Source organism: Mus musculus, chromosome 7 (genome assembly GCF_000001635.26).
Source record: "Mus musculus strain C57BL/6J chromosome 7, GRCm38.p6 C57BL/6J".
Lineage (NCBI taxonomy): Eukaryota > Metazoa > Chordata > Mammalia > Rodentia > Muridae > Mus > Mus musculus.
Window position 1 is genome coordinate 18,542,959 of NC_000073.6, and position 13,516 is coordinate 18,556,474.

Genomic DNA, 13,516 nt, shown 5'->3' on the forward strand with positions numbered 1-13,516 from the left:
ATAGCGATGGCCATAAACATACAAGAAGCCTACAGAACTCCAAATAGACTGGACCAGGAAAGAAATTCCTCCCATCACCTAATAGTCAAAACACCACTTTGGACCTAGCTCTGGACCTTCTTTTCCTCAGGCTCCTCTCCATGTCCATCCCTGTAATTTTTTCAGACAGGAATAATGATGGGTGAGAGTTATGACTGTGGGATGGCAACCCGGTCCCTAACTTGATGTCTTGTCTTCCTGCTGGAGGTGGGCTCTATAAGTTCCCTCTCCCTACTGTCAGGCATTTCATCTAAGATCCCTCTCATTGAGTCCTGCAAATCTCCTACTTCCCAGGACTCTGGTGCTTTCTGGAGGGTCCCCCTAACCTCCTATCTCTTGAGGTAGACTGTTTTCATCCTTTCTGCTGGCCCTCAAGGTTTCTTCATTACTTTTCCCTCACCCTATGCCAAATCAGATTCACCGAACCAACCCCTCCAACTCTATCTCTCCCTCTCATCCTTACTTCCCTTCCTACATGTGATTGCTTTCTTCTCTCTCCCAAGTGGGACTGAGACATCCCCACTCAGGTACTTCAGCTTGTTGATCTTTGTGAGTTCTATGGACTGTATCTTGTGTATTCTGTCCTTTTTTTTTTTTTTTTTTTTTTTTTGCTAACATCCACTAATTAGTGAGTATATACCATGCATATCCTTTTGGATCTGAGTTACCTCACTCAGGATGATATTTTTCTAGTTCCATCATTTGGCTGTAAAACTCAGGATGTCCTTGTTCTTAATAGCTGAGTAGTATTCCATTGTGTAAATGAACCACATTTATTGTATCCATTCTTCTCTCATGGGACTTCTGGGATGTTTCCAGCTTCTGGCTATCACAAATAAGGCCGCTATGAACATAGTGGAACAAGTGTCCCTGTGTTATGGTGGGGCATCATTTGGGTGTATTACCAACAGTGGGGTTATGGTGGGGTACTTTTTGGGTATATTCCTGATTTCAGTGGAGTTGCTTCAAGTATGTCTCCATTTAATTTGATATACAATAGAGGTCTGCCGGGTCTGTGTTCATTCAGAGATGAGGCACCTAACCCTCAATAGACTAGAATCCCCAGGGAGTTTAGATGTCAGGTGGAATGGGGTGTGGGGACGTCCACGTGGAGACAGGGGGTGGGGATGAGATATGGGATGTGGAAGAGTCAGAGGGAGAAAATGGGAGGGGGAATAAAATATGGAGTTTGAAGAAAGGAAGAAAGAAAGAAAGAAAGAAAGAAAGAAAGAAAGAAAGAAAGGAGGGAGGGAGGGAGGGAGGGAGGGAGGGAGGATAATAAATTTATTCAACTTCTCCAGAAAGAATTAAATCAATATCCCTCATGATAGCTTGAATAAGAACACAGTACATTCCTTATTAATCATTTCCAAATATATCTATTGACTAGTGAACTAAGAGTATTTATCCAGCAGTCCTGGGATACTAAGCTCTGTGTCCAGTTTCTGGGGTCTTCTTTTTCTACTGGGAAAGAACATTTGTCAGAGACAGCCTGGTGTCCTCATGTACTTTGCATACTTCCTCTGGCAATCAAAACATCTTGTTTGGTCAATACTATTGTCCTATCATAATCAGAATAAATCCCACAGTTATTAGAGTGACTGACAGACACTGAGTGATCTCTTTCCCAGCTTCCTCTCTTTAGCTTTTCCTCTGGCCCATCCCTCTTTTCTCTGCTACAGAACAAAAGCCTCCTTGTTCCTTTGATAGCAGGTCAAGCTCACAGCATGCAGCAATTAACATTATCCTCCCATGGCTTATGGCACTTTCCCTCAGGTAACACTGTGGTTCAACTTCCAGTTAAGGTATAAATGGCAGTTCATGCAAAGACTGTCACCCTCTTAGTTTCCCATTATGTGACACTTAACTTTAGGTAGGTAACAGATTCCTCTGAGAATCTGATGGAAACTCAGAAATCTCAGAAAAACACAGGATTTTGTTGATTTCCTCATTGCCAAGAAAACCAACACAAGAAACAACTTAAAGAAAAGAAACATTGATTTTGCTTCTGGCTTGAGGGGGATTCCAGGGAAGGTAAAGTGGCTGTCCTGCTGCATCTGTAGGAAGCAGGTTGAGCCAACTGCTCACTCTCTGCTCACTTTTCCATTTATGGCATCTGGGTCCCCAGCCCCTAGGATACTGTTGCCCACATTTGGGGTAGGTCTTCTCCCTTATGTTAAATCTTTCTGGAAGCATACCCAGAGGTGGGTTTCCACAGTGATTGTAAATCCAGTCAAGTTTACAGTTAAATCAACCATGCAATGTTTATGAATACATATCAAAAGTTGCATGTAGATTTGAGCCTCCACTGGTTGCCTGAAGGTTATAGGGTTTCTTATGTCTTATTTGTTTGATTTTTGATATTGGATCTTTCTATGTAGTTCAGGTTGATGTCAAACTCAGGATTCTCTTACCTCAGCCTTCTGAATATAGTTAAATGTTTTCTCGTGAAGGAGTTCCATATCCAGGGTGGATCATGAATCATGGCAGATCAAGAGGCATCAAGCAGCATCCTGGGCTGTTAAATGTCCTGATCTCTGTAGGCACCACTTCTTCATTTGACTCTTCCTTCCACTGAGTATTTCTTCAGATAGGCAACAAATTCATAATGTTGATTCAAAAAAAAAGAAAGAAAGAAAGAAAGAAAGAAAGAAAGAAAGAAAGAAAGAAAGGAAGGAAGGAAGGAAGGAAGAAAGAAAGAAAGAAAGAAAGAAAGAAAGAAAGAAAGAAAGAAAGAAAGAAAGAAAGAAAGAAAGAAAAAGAAAGAAAGAAAAGGTAAAGATATCTACAGTTGTGAAACTCTTCAGCTCCTAAGCTTATTAGATTATGTCTTCTCTGTTCTCCAGTCACTTTCCTGAATTTAGACAAGCTGAAGAGGTAACACTAGTACTAGCCCAGAACTTCTATACTTTTCTTCCCTCATGACCTCTTTTTTTAAAGAAAACACATTTTCTTTTTTCTTTTTTTTTAAGGATTTATTTATTATATGGATGTGACTACACTGTAGCTGTATAGATGGTTGTAAGCCTTCGTGTGGTTGTTGAGTATTGAAGTTGTATGAACTCTGCCCACTCTGTCAACTCTTCTCACTCAATCCCTACTTGCTCTAGCCCAAAGATCTATTTATTATTATACTTAAGTATATGGTAGCTGAGTTCAGACGCACAAGAAGAGGGCTTAAGATAACTTTGCAGTTGATTGTTAGCCACCATGTTGTGGCTGGAATTTGAACTCACAACCTTTTGGAAGAGCAGTCAGTGTTCTTCACCACTGAGCCATCCTGCCAGCCCCATGACCTGCTCTGCAGGAGAAATTTTCCTGTGACTTCAAGTATGCAGGTATATAAAACATGTATCCAAATAAAACATTTACCAGTAAGTCAAAAAGAAATGTGTCTTAAGCAATTCCTGCTGTTATCTTACCATTTGCTAATAATAAAAGCAAACTAACATACTCATAAAAAAGTCAAAACACCAAATGTTCAAAACAAAGAAAGAATATTAAAAACAGTAAGAGAAAAAAGTTAAGTAACATATAAAGGCAGACCTATTGGAATTATACCAGACTTCTCACCTGAGACTATGAAAGCTAGTAGATCCTGGGAAAATGTCAGACAGACCCTGAGAGAACAGAAATGGCAGCCTTGCTATTATACCCAAGAAAACTCTCAATTACTATAGATAAAGAAACCAAGATATTCCATGACAAAACCAAATTTAAATGATATCTACCCACATAACCAGCCCTACAAAGGATAATAAATGGAAAACACCCACACAAAGAGGGAAACCACACCCTAGAAAAACCAAGGAAGTAATCTTCATTAAACAAACCCAAAAGAAGATAGCCATACAAACATAAAAATAACATTAGAAATAACAGAAAGCAACAATCACTATTCCTTAAGATCTATTACCATCAACAGACTCAATGCCCCAATAAAAAGACATAGATTAACAGACTGAATACCTAAACAGGACCCAGCATTTTGCTGCATACTGGAAACACACTACAGAATCAAAGACAGATACTGCTTCAGAATAAAGGCCTGGAAAACAATTTTCCAAGCAAATGGCACCAAGAAACAAACTGTAGTAGCCATTTTAATACCGAATAAAATCAACTTTCAACCAAAAGTTATAAAAAAAGATGAGGAAGTGCACTTCATATTCATCAAAGGAACAAAATCTACCAAAAAGAATCCTGAACATCTATACTACAACTGCAAGAGCACCGACAGTCATAAAAGAAACTTTACCAAAGCTCAAAGTACTCATTACCCACACAATAATAATGGGAGACATCAACACACCACTCTCATCAATGGACAGACCACAGAAAAAAAAAGTAAACAGAGACACAGTAAAACTTACAGAAATGAATGACCAACTGGTTTTAACAGATATCTATACAACATTTCATCCTAAAACAAAAGAATATACCTTCTCAGCACCTCATGGTATCTTCTCCAAAATTGATCATGTAATTGGTCACAAAACAGGCTTCAACTGATACAAGTAGATTGAAATAATCCCATGCATCCTATCAGATCACCACAGACTAAAAGTGGTCTTCAGTAATGACAAAAACAACAGAAAGCCCAAATACACATGGAAGCTGAACAACACTCTACTCAATGATATCTTGGTCAAGGAAGAAATAAAGAAATTAAACTTTTTAGAAATTAATGAAAATGAAGGTGCAACATACTCAAACTTATGGGACACAATGAAACAGTGCTAAGAGGAAAACTCATAGGTCTGAGTGCTCCTAAAAAGAAAGTGGAGAGAGCATACACTAGCAGCTTAACAGCACACCTGAAAACTCTAGAACAAAAAGAAGCAAATATACCCAAGAGGAGTAGACGGCAGGAAATAATCAAACTCAGGGATGAAATGAACCAGATAGAAAGAAAAAAAAAAACTATACAAAGAATCAACAAAATCAAGAGCTTGTTCTTTCTTTAAGAAAATCTTCCTTCCTTCCTTCCTTCCTTCCTTCCTTCCTTTCTTTCTTTCTTTCTTTCTTTCTTCCTTTCTCTTGCTCCTTCTTTCTTCCTTCCTTCCTTTCTTTCTTTCTTTCTTTCTTTCTTTCTTTCTTTTGTTCATTCTTTGTTTTTTATCAAATATTGTCCTGGCCCATGCTACAGTCAACAGGGACTGGGGGACCACCTGGAAGAGAATGGTCAGACAAAAGACGCAAAGAATAGACAGAAAGTCATGAAGTCTGATCAAGCTGACAAATTTTTATTATTCTCACACAGGTTATATACTCATAGAAGCAGAATATGGGGTGAAGTGGGTGGAGTAGGGTTGCTTTGTCTCTAGGGAATGCACCTGTTCTCAAAAGCAGGATGTTGGCTGGGTAAAAAGTTCAGCAGAAAGAACAGAACAGAATGGGTTGCTAGGCACTTAAACACAAGACCTATAGCTATTTGTTCTCAACTGGGCTAGTACTTTTCCACAGAGGTCAAGACTTTATACCACTAAACACTTATAGCTGACAAGGCAGTTAATGTTCAAACAAGGTTGCTCCCAACAAAATATAGCCTAATAGGAGTCAAACTGAAGAAAAGAAACTTTAGTTGAGAGAATAACCCCAACAGATTGTCTAGTAGGCAAATGATCACTGAGTATTTTCTTGACTGATGATTTACTATTGCAAGTGCCAACCCTGAACAACAGAAATAAGAAATCAGTCTGCACAAGATAGTAATTCTATTCCTTCATGACCTCTTCTTCAGTGCCTGCCTCCAAATTCATCTTAGATTTCCTGTCCTGACTTCCATTGGAAGTATACTGTAAGATATAAGATGAAATAAACACTTTCTTCTCCAAATAAACAAATGAAGGTTACTTGACTATGTCTTTCTTTCAGGAACATTTTTCACTGAGACAGGTAGTAACCCATCACAGGGAATATTAATAATATTAATTTTACTACAGGAAGTAAACCATTCTGTACCAAAATGATGCAAATCCACTAGGCATGCAAGGTCACACGAAAACACTGACTGTTTATGTGGGGAAACATGAACATGTTTGTTGATGTTCAAACTCAACATTACTAATTAGGAGGCTCAAAATGGTGCTCGTTTCAGCAGCACATATACTAAAATTGGGACAATACAAAGAAAATTAGTACGGCCCCTGCGCAAAGATGACACGCAAGTTTGTGAAGCATTCCCTATTTTTAGCACACCCAGGATCTGGGATCACTGGTGTTCCAAAACAACCTGGAGGGGCTTGCACCAGCAGGAAGAGGGACAAATGAAACCACATTAATCAGCCGCTGGTGTTTGTTATGGTCTGTGCCAGCCACTTGCAACCTGGGGAGCAAACTCGGCAGACTGTCCCACTGTGGATCCCCAGAGGACTCTCCATGCTGCAGGCACCCTAGCAAACCCAGGAACTTAGGATCACTGAGGAGAGTCGGCCTCCGGAGAGGGGTCTGACACCCGGACTAAGGTGAGAGCACCATCTTGTATCCAAGGTCTCTCAGAGACGAGTCCACGCAGGAGAGCACGTGGACCGCAGAAGCAGCAGAGCTTCTTGGACAGGGTTCCTATGGGCCTTCATCTTCAGCCAGGAGGTGGATCTGAACTCCAAACCTCTGGGCAACTTCCCTGCAAGAGGAGAGCTTGCCTACAAAGAGTACTCTGACCACTGGGACTCAGGAGAGAGTTAGAATCCCAGGAGTGCTAACAGAGGCTAAAGAATTACAGGAGGATAAGCTCCAGCCAGAGACAGCTAGAACATCTAACACCAGAGATTACCACAAGGCAAAAGGCAAACATAAGAATCTTACTAACAGAAACCAAGAACACTTGGCACACCCAGTGTGCTCACCACAGAGGCCTGGATATCCCATCAAACCCAAAAAGCAAGATTCAGATTTAAGAACATATCTCATCATGCTGGTAGAGGATTTTAAGAAAGACATTAATAATTCACTTAAAGAAATACAGGAGTACACTTTTAAACAGGTAGAAGTCCTTAAAGAAGAAGCACAAATATCACTCAAAGAATTACAGGAAAACACTGCTAAACAGGTAGAAATCCTTAAAGAGGAAACAAAAAATCCATTAAAGAATTACAGGAAAACACAACCAAACAGGTGATGGAATTGAACTGAACCATCAAGATCTAAAAATGGAAGTAGAAACACTAAAGAAAACCCAAAGGGAGACAACTCTGGAGATAGAAATTCTAGGAAAGAAATCAATAAACATAGATGCAATCATCAGCAACAGAATACAAGAGATGGAAGAGAGAATTTCACATACAGAAGAATCCATAGAAAACATGGGCACAACAATCAAAGAAAATGCAAAATGCCAAAAGATCCTAACTCAAAACATCCAGGATATCCAGGATACAATGAGAAGACCAAACCTGAGGATAATAGGTATAGATGAGAATGAAGATTTTCAACTTAAAGGGTCAGTAAATATCTTCAACAAAATTATAGAAGAAAACAACTTCCCTAACCTAAAGAAAGAGATGCCCATGAACATACAAGAAGCCTACAGAACTTCTAATAGACTGGACCAGAAAGGAAATTCCTCTTGACACATAAGAATCAGACCAACAAATGCACTAAATAAAAATAGAATATTAAAAGCAGTAAGAGGAAAAGGTCAAGTAACATATAAAGGCAAACCTATTAGAATTACACCAGACTTCTCACCAGAGACTATGAAAGCCAGAAGATCCTGGGAAGATTTTATGCAGACCCTAAGAGAACACAAATGCCACCTCAGGGTACTATACCCAGCAAAACTCTAAATTACCATACATGCAGAAACCAAAGTATTCCTCGACAAAACCAAATTTATACAATATCTTTCCACAAATCCAGCCCTTCAAAGGATAATAAATTGAATACTCAAACACAAGGAGGGAAATTATGCTCTAGAAAAGTAAGAAAGTAATAATTCAACAAACCTAAAAGAAGACAGGCGTAAGATCAGAATCCCAACTCTAACAACAAAAATAACAGGAAGCAACAGTTAATTTTCCTTAGTATCTCTTAATATCAATGGACTCAATTCACAAATTAAAAGAAATAAATTAACAGACTGGCTACATAAACAGGACCCAATATTTTGCTGCATACAAGAAACCCACCTCAGGGACAAAGACAGACACTACCTAGGAGCAAAAGGCTGAAAAATAATTTTCCAAGCAAACAATACAAAAAAAACAAGCTGGAGAAGCCATTCTAATATTGAATAAAATCGACTTCAAACCCAAAGTTAACAGAAAAAAAAAGGATGGGCACTTCATACTCATCAAAAGTAAAATCTTCCAAGATGAACTCTCAATTCTGAATATCTATGCTCCAAATGTAAGGGCAGCCACATTCATTAAGGAAACTTTGGTAAAGCTTAAAGCACACATGGCACCTTACACAATAATAGTGGGAGACTTCAACACCCCATTCTCATCATTGGAGAGATCCTGGAAACAGAAACCAAAGAGAGACATATTGAAACTACTATAAGTTATGATACAAATGGATTTACAGATATCTACAGAACAGTTTATCCTAAAACAAAAGGATATACCTTATTCTCAGCACCTCATGGTACTTTCTCCAAAATTGACCATATACTGGTCACAAAACAGGCCTCAACATATACAAAAATATTGAATTTATCCCATGAATTCTATTATATCACCACTGACTAAGGCTGATCTTCAATAACAACATAAATGATACAAAGCCAACATTGACATGGAAACAGAAAAACACTCTACTCAGTGATACCTTGGTCAAGGAAGAAATAAAGAAATAAATTAAAGACTTTTTAGAGTTTAATAAAAATGAAGCCACAACATACCCAAACTTATGGGGCACAATGAAGCATTCCTAGGAGGAAAACTCAAAGCTCTGAGTGCCTCCAAAAAGAAACTAGAGAGAGCATACACTAGCAGCTTGACAACACACCTAAAAGCTCTAGAAAAAAGGAAGCAAATTAACCCAAGAGGAGTAGACAGCAGGAAAAATCAAACTTAGGGCTGAAATCAACCAAGTGGAAACAAAAAGAACTATACAAAGAAACAACCAAACCAGGGGCTGTTTCTATGAGAAAATCAACAAGATAGATAACCCTTTAGCCAGACTAACTAGAAGGCACAGGAACAGTATCCCAATTAACAAAATCAGAAATGAAAAAGGATACATAACAATAGAACATAAGGAAATCCAAAACATCATCAGATCTTACTACAAAATGCTATACTCAACAAAACTGGAAAACCTGGATGAAATGGACAATTTCCTAGATAGATACCAGGTACCTATTAAAGTTAATCAGGATCAAATTAACAATATAAACAGCCCCATTTCCACTAAAGAAATAGAAGCAGTCATTAATAATCTCCCAAACAAAAAGAGCCCAGAACCAGATGGGTTTACTGCAGAATGGGTCAGAGGCATGGATGCCCATCCGGGGCTGAGTGGAAAGAGTCTGGCAGCCCTCCCACATATACCTTACCAGAGAATGGGTAAAATTCTGGTGGGGCATGGGTCTTTCCACCCTCTCTTCCCTTAGGCCCCTATTTAGTTCTTACATTGGCCATATATTCTGAAGATGTTGCAATATTTAATAAGGACACATGCTCGACTATGTTCATAGCAGCCTTATTCATAATAGCCAGAAGCTGGAAAGAACCCAGATGTCCCTCAACAGAGGAATGGATACAGAAAATGTGATATATTTACACAATGGAATACTACTCAGCTATTGAAAACAATAAGTTTATGAAATTCTTATGCTAATGGATGGATCTGGAGGATAGCATCCTGAGAGAGGTAACCCAATCACAAAAGAACACACATGATATGCACTCACTGATAAGAGTATATTAGCCTGGAAATGCCCAAGTTTAATTTGCAAAACACATTAAACTCAAGAATAAGACCAAAGTGTGCATACTTCATTCCTTCTTAGAATGGGGAATAAAATACCCATGGATGGAGTTAAGAGACATAGTTCAAAGCAGAACCTGAAGGAATTACCATCCAGAGAATGCCCCAATTGGGGATCCACCCCAAAGACACCAAATCCAGACACTAGGTAGATGCCAACAAGAGCCTGATGACAGGAGGCTGAAAGAGCTGTCTCCTGTGAGGTTCTGCCAGTACCTGGCAAATACAGAAGTGGATGTTCACAGTCATCTATTGGATGGAACGCAGGGCCCCCAATGGAGGAGCTATAGAAAGTACCCAAAGAGATGAAGGGGTCTGTAACCCTATAGGAGGAACAATAATATGAACTAACCAGTACCTCCAGAGCTTATGTCTCCAGCTGAATATGTAGCAGAATATGTCTTAGTCAGCCATCATTGGGAGGAGAGGCCCTTGGTCTTGCGAAGATCATATGGCCCAGTACAGGAAAATGCCAGGGCCAAGAGGCAGGAGTGGGTAGGTTGGGGAGCATGACAAAGGGAGGGTATAGGGGACTTTTGGGATAGCATTTGAAATGTAAATGAAGAAAATATCTAATAAAATTTTTTTTAAAAAAGAACTCTGTGACGTAAATAAAATATACAAAACATTTTTTAAATGTAAAGAAAAAAAGGAGGCTCAAAATTTCATGCATCCATCTAGATGGTGAACTGTAACAGCAGTGATCCATTGGTATGCAGTGTGCCTTGGAAAATGTTTGCAGACCCAGGAGGTGTTGATTGGTGTCTATAACAAACTTTGTGAGTTCATGGCTGTTGGGATGGTTTGTACATACTTAAGCCAGGGAGTAGCACTATTGGAGGTTTGGACTTGTTGGAGTAGGTGTATCAGTGTGGATGTAGAATTTAATATGCTAGCCCTAGCTGCCTGGAGGTGAGTATTTGGCTATCACCCTTCAGATGAAGATGTAGAACTCTCACCTCTGCTGCACCATGCCTACCTGGATACTGCCATGCTCCTGTCTGAATGATGATGGACTGAATCTCTAACCTGTAAGCCTACCACAATAAAATATTCTCATTCATAAGACTGGCATTGGTCATGGTGTCTGTTCACAGCAGTAAAACCCTAAGACCAGGAGTGGGGTATTGCTATGATAGGACTGGCCATACTTTGAAGAATGTGGATTTGGGGACTTTGGATTTGGAAAGCAGTGGAATGATTTAAATGGGAACTAATGGGCTATCCTAGTAGGTATACGGAAAATGGTAGTAATTTGAACTATACTGACCTGGACCGAGAGGATTGAGAGAAGAATTTCATTACATGGTGTAAAGATTGTTTTGTGATATTTTTGGAGAAGAATATGACTACTTGTTAACCTTGTATAAGGAGTCTGACTGATGCTAAGGTGAAGAGACTTAGATTAATTTCATTGACAAAGAAAAAATCAGAAATGCCCATCATAGACTTTGTTAACTGGTTTCATATCATGAAGAGCATTTTCAACAAGCATAGGAAGCTGACAGAGAAAAACTATAAAAATCTATGGTTCATTTATTAAAAGGGCACCATTTGAAATGGAATTAAACTCTATGTTCTAGGAGATAACAGATTAAGATATTTGGGAACAAAATCCTACCCAGCTAAGTTTATATTCAGGAATAGTCAAACACCTTCAAACACAGGACACAAATGCAAACAGATTATTGACTCCAAGGCCAGAATGAAACAAAGCAGGTTATAGGTAAAGAAAAGCTTAAATCCTGGCATGGTGATACACACCTTTAATCTCAGCATTACAGGAGAAGTGAGCCATGCAGATCTCTGAGTTCAAGGTCAATCTACAGAGCCAATGCCAGGAAAGTCAAGCTTAGGCAGAGAGGGGATCAGAAAAGAGAAAGCTGGTAATAGAATGAGGGGGGCCCAGGAAGCAGCAAAACATAGTAGCTTGGGCCATGTGGCCCTGGCTTTAGTGTGAAAAGTAGAAGGGACAACTGAGACAATTGATGCTAGTTACCAGGAGCTAAGAAATCAGCAGTCATTAAGAAGATACTGAGCTGATCACTGAGCTGAAATCTTCAGGAAAGTGTTTACTAGGAGCACAAAGAAGCTATGTTCCAGAGATAGTTGAGGTTGTACCACGTGCTGCAGATGTAATTGGTTATAGGTAAGAGTCACCCAGGTGGTACTGGTTTTGAAAAGCATGAAGGGGTCATGAAGAGCATCTGAGACTTGTCACTGTGAAAGGTCAGAGAAGGTCATTGCTGAAGATAGAGCCTCAGTTGCAGTCCACAGCCCAGGACTGATGGATCATTCAAAGGATTTGAGGCTTGGCACCATGAAGAGCGATTATAAGAGGCTATTGATGAAGCCTACTTGCAGGGAAAGACACCAGTGAATTGGAGATGTCAGTACAATAGGATGATCACCAAGAAGAGCAACAGCAGTGGAGTAGATGAAACTGAGCTTAGATTGCTACAGAAAACAAAACTGGAGAAGTGATACTAGCCATTGGAAGGAGCCCAGAAGACCATGTGTAGATCCCAGATATTGAAACAAGAAGCTCTAACATTGAAGGTGCTTTGGAGACCCCAAGATGTTCGAGATGTAACATCCATTGGCTATCGTTGAAGAAAGCTGCTAACAAGGAGTCCAAGCAGTCCAGGAGAAAGAAGGTTGTTTGAAAAACACAGATTAAAAAGGAGTGCACACATGAAAACCACTTTGATATCAGACATTAAGATGCAGTGTTTGGAATATGCCCAGCTGGTTTCCTGGTTTGCTTTCTGGATTAAAGTTAAGTGATGAGATGAATCATAAAAGAAAATTTTGAACTTTGGACTTTTAACATTTGTTCAGACTACTATAGACTATGGGGACTTGGGAAGTTGAAATAAATGTACTTTTTATTATGCGATGTTTAGGTATTTCCCCCAAACACTGATATATATAGACAAGCCTATGACGAACAAGGAGTGGAATGTGATGTTTTACATATGTTTGTCCCAAGGAGTGGCACTACTGGGCGTGTGGCCTTTTTGGAGTAGGTATGTTACTGTAGTTTTGGACTTTAATACCCTATCCCTAGCTTCCTGGAAGTGAGTATACTGCTAGCAGCCTCCAGATAAAGATGTAGAACTCTCAGCTCTGCTGCAACATGCCTCCATGGATACTGTCATGCTTCTGCCTGAATGATAATGAACTGAATCTGTGACCTGTAAGAAAGCCACAATTGAATGTTGTCCTTTCTAAGACTTGCAAGGTCCCAGTGTTTGTTCACAGCAGTAAACACTGACTAAGACAACTGTCAACCTCAGTTCTCCCTTTTGGTTCAGCAAAAGCATGAAACTCAATGTTCATTAGCAAAAAATGGAACTCGTTGCCCTTGGGCTGCACTGTGCAACAGTAGGGAGCAGAACAGTGTGAGGAGGGTACCAGCAGTTTGAAAGAATTGACACAGACATTGTGCTACCATATGCTCCATGGAACTATTCCATGGGATACTATGGAACTATTAAAAATAAAGGCATCATTAATTTGAAGACACATGGATGGAACT

The 13,516-nt window shown here is 39.5% G+C and overlaps 1 non-coding gene across 1 annotated transcript; it reads left to right on the forward strand.

Moving 5' to 3' along the window:
• The first annotated feature begins 6,126 nt into the window (after positions 1–6,126).
• Positions 6,127–6,233, forward strand: Gm26062. Its single transcript, XR_003946916.1, has one exon. It is a non-coding gene; the product is annotated as a U6 spliceosomal RNA (small nuclear RNA).
• The last annotated feature ends 7,283 nt before the right edge of the window (positions 6,234–13,516 follow it).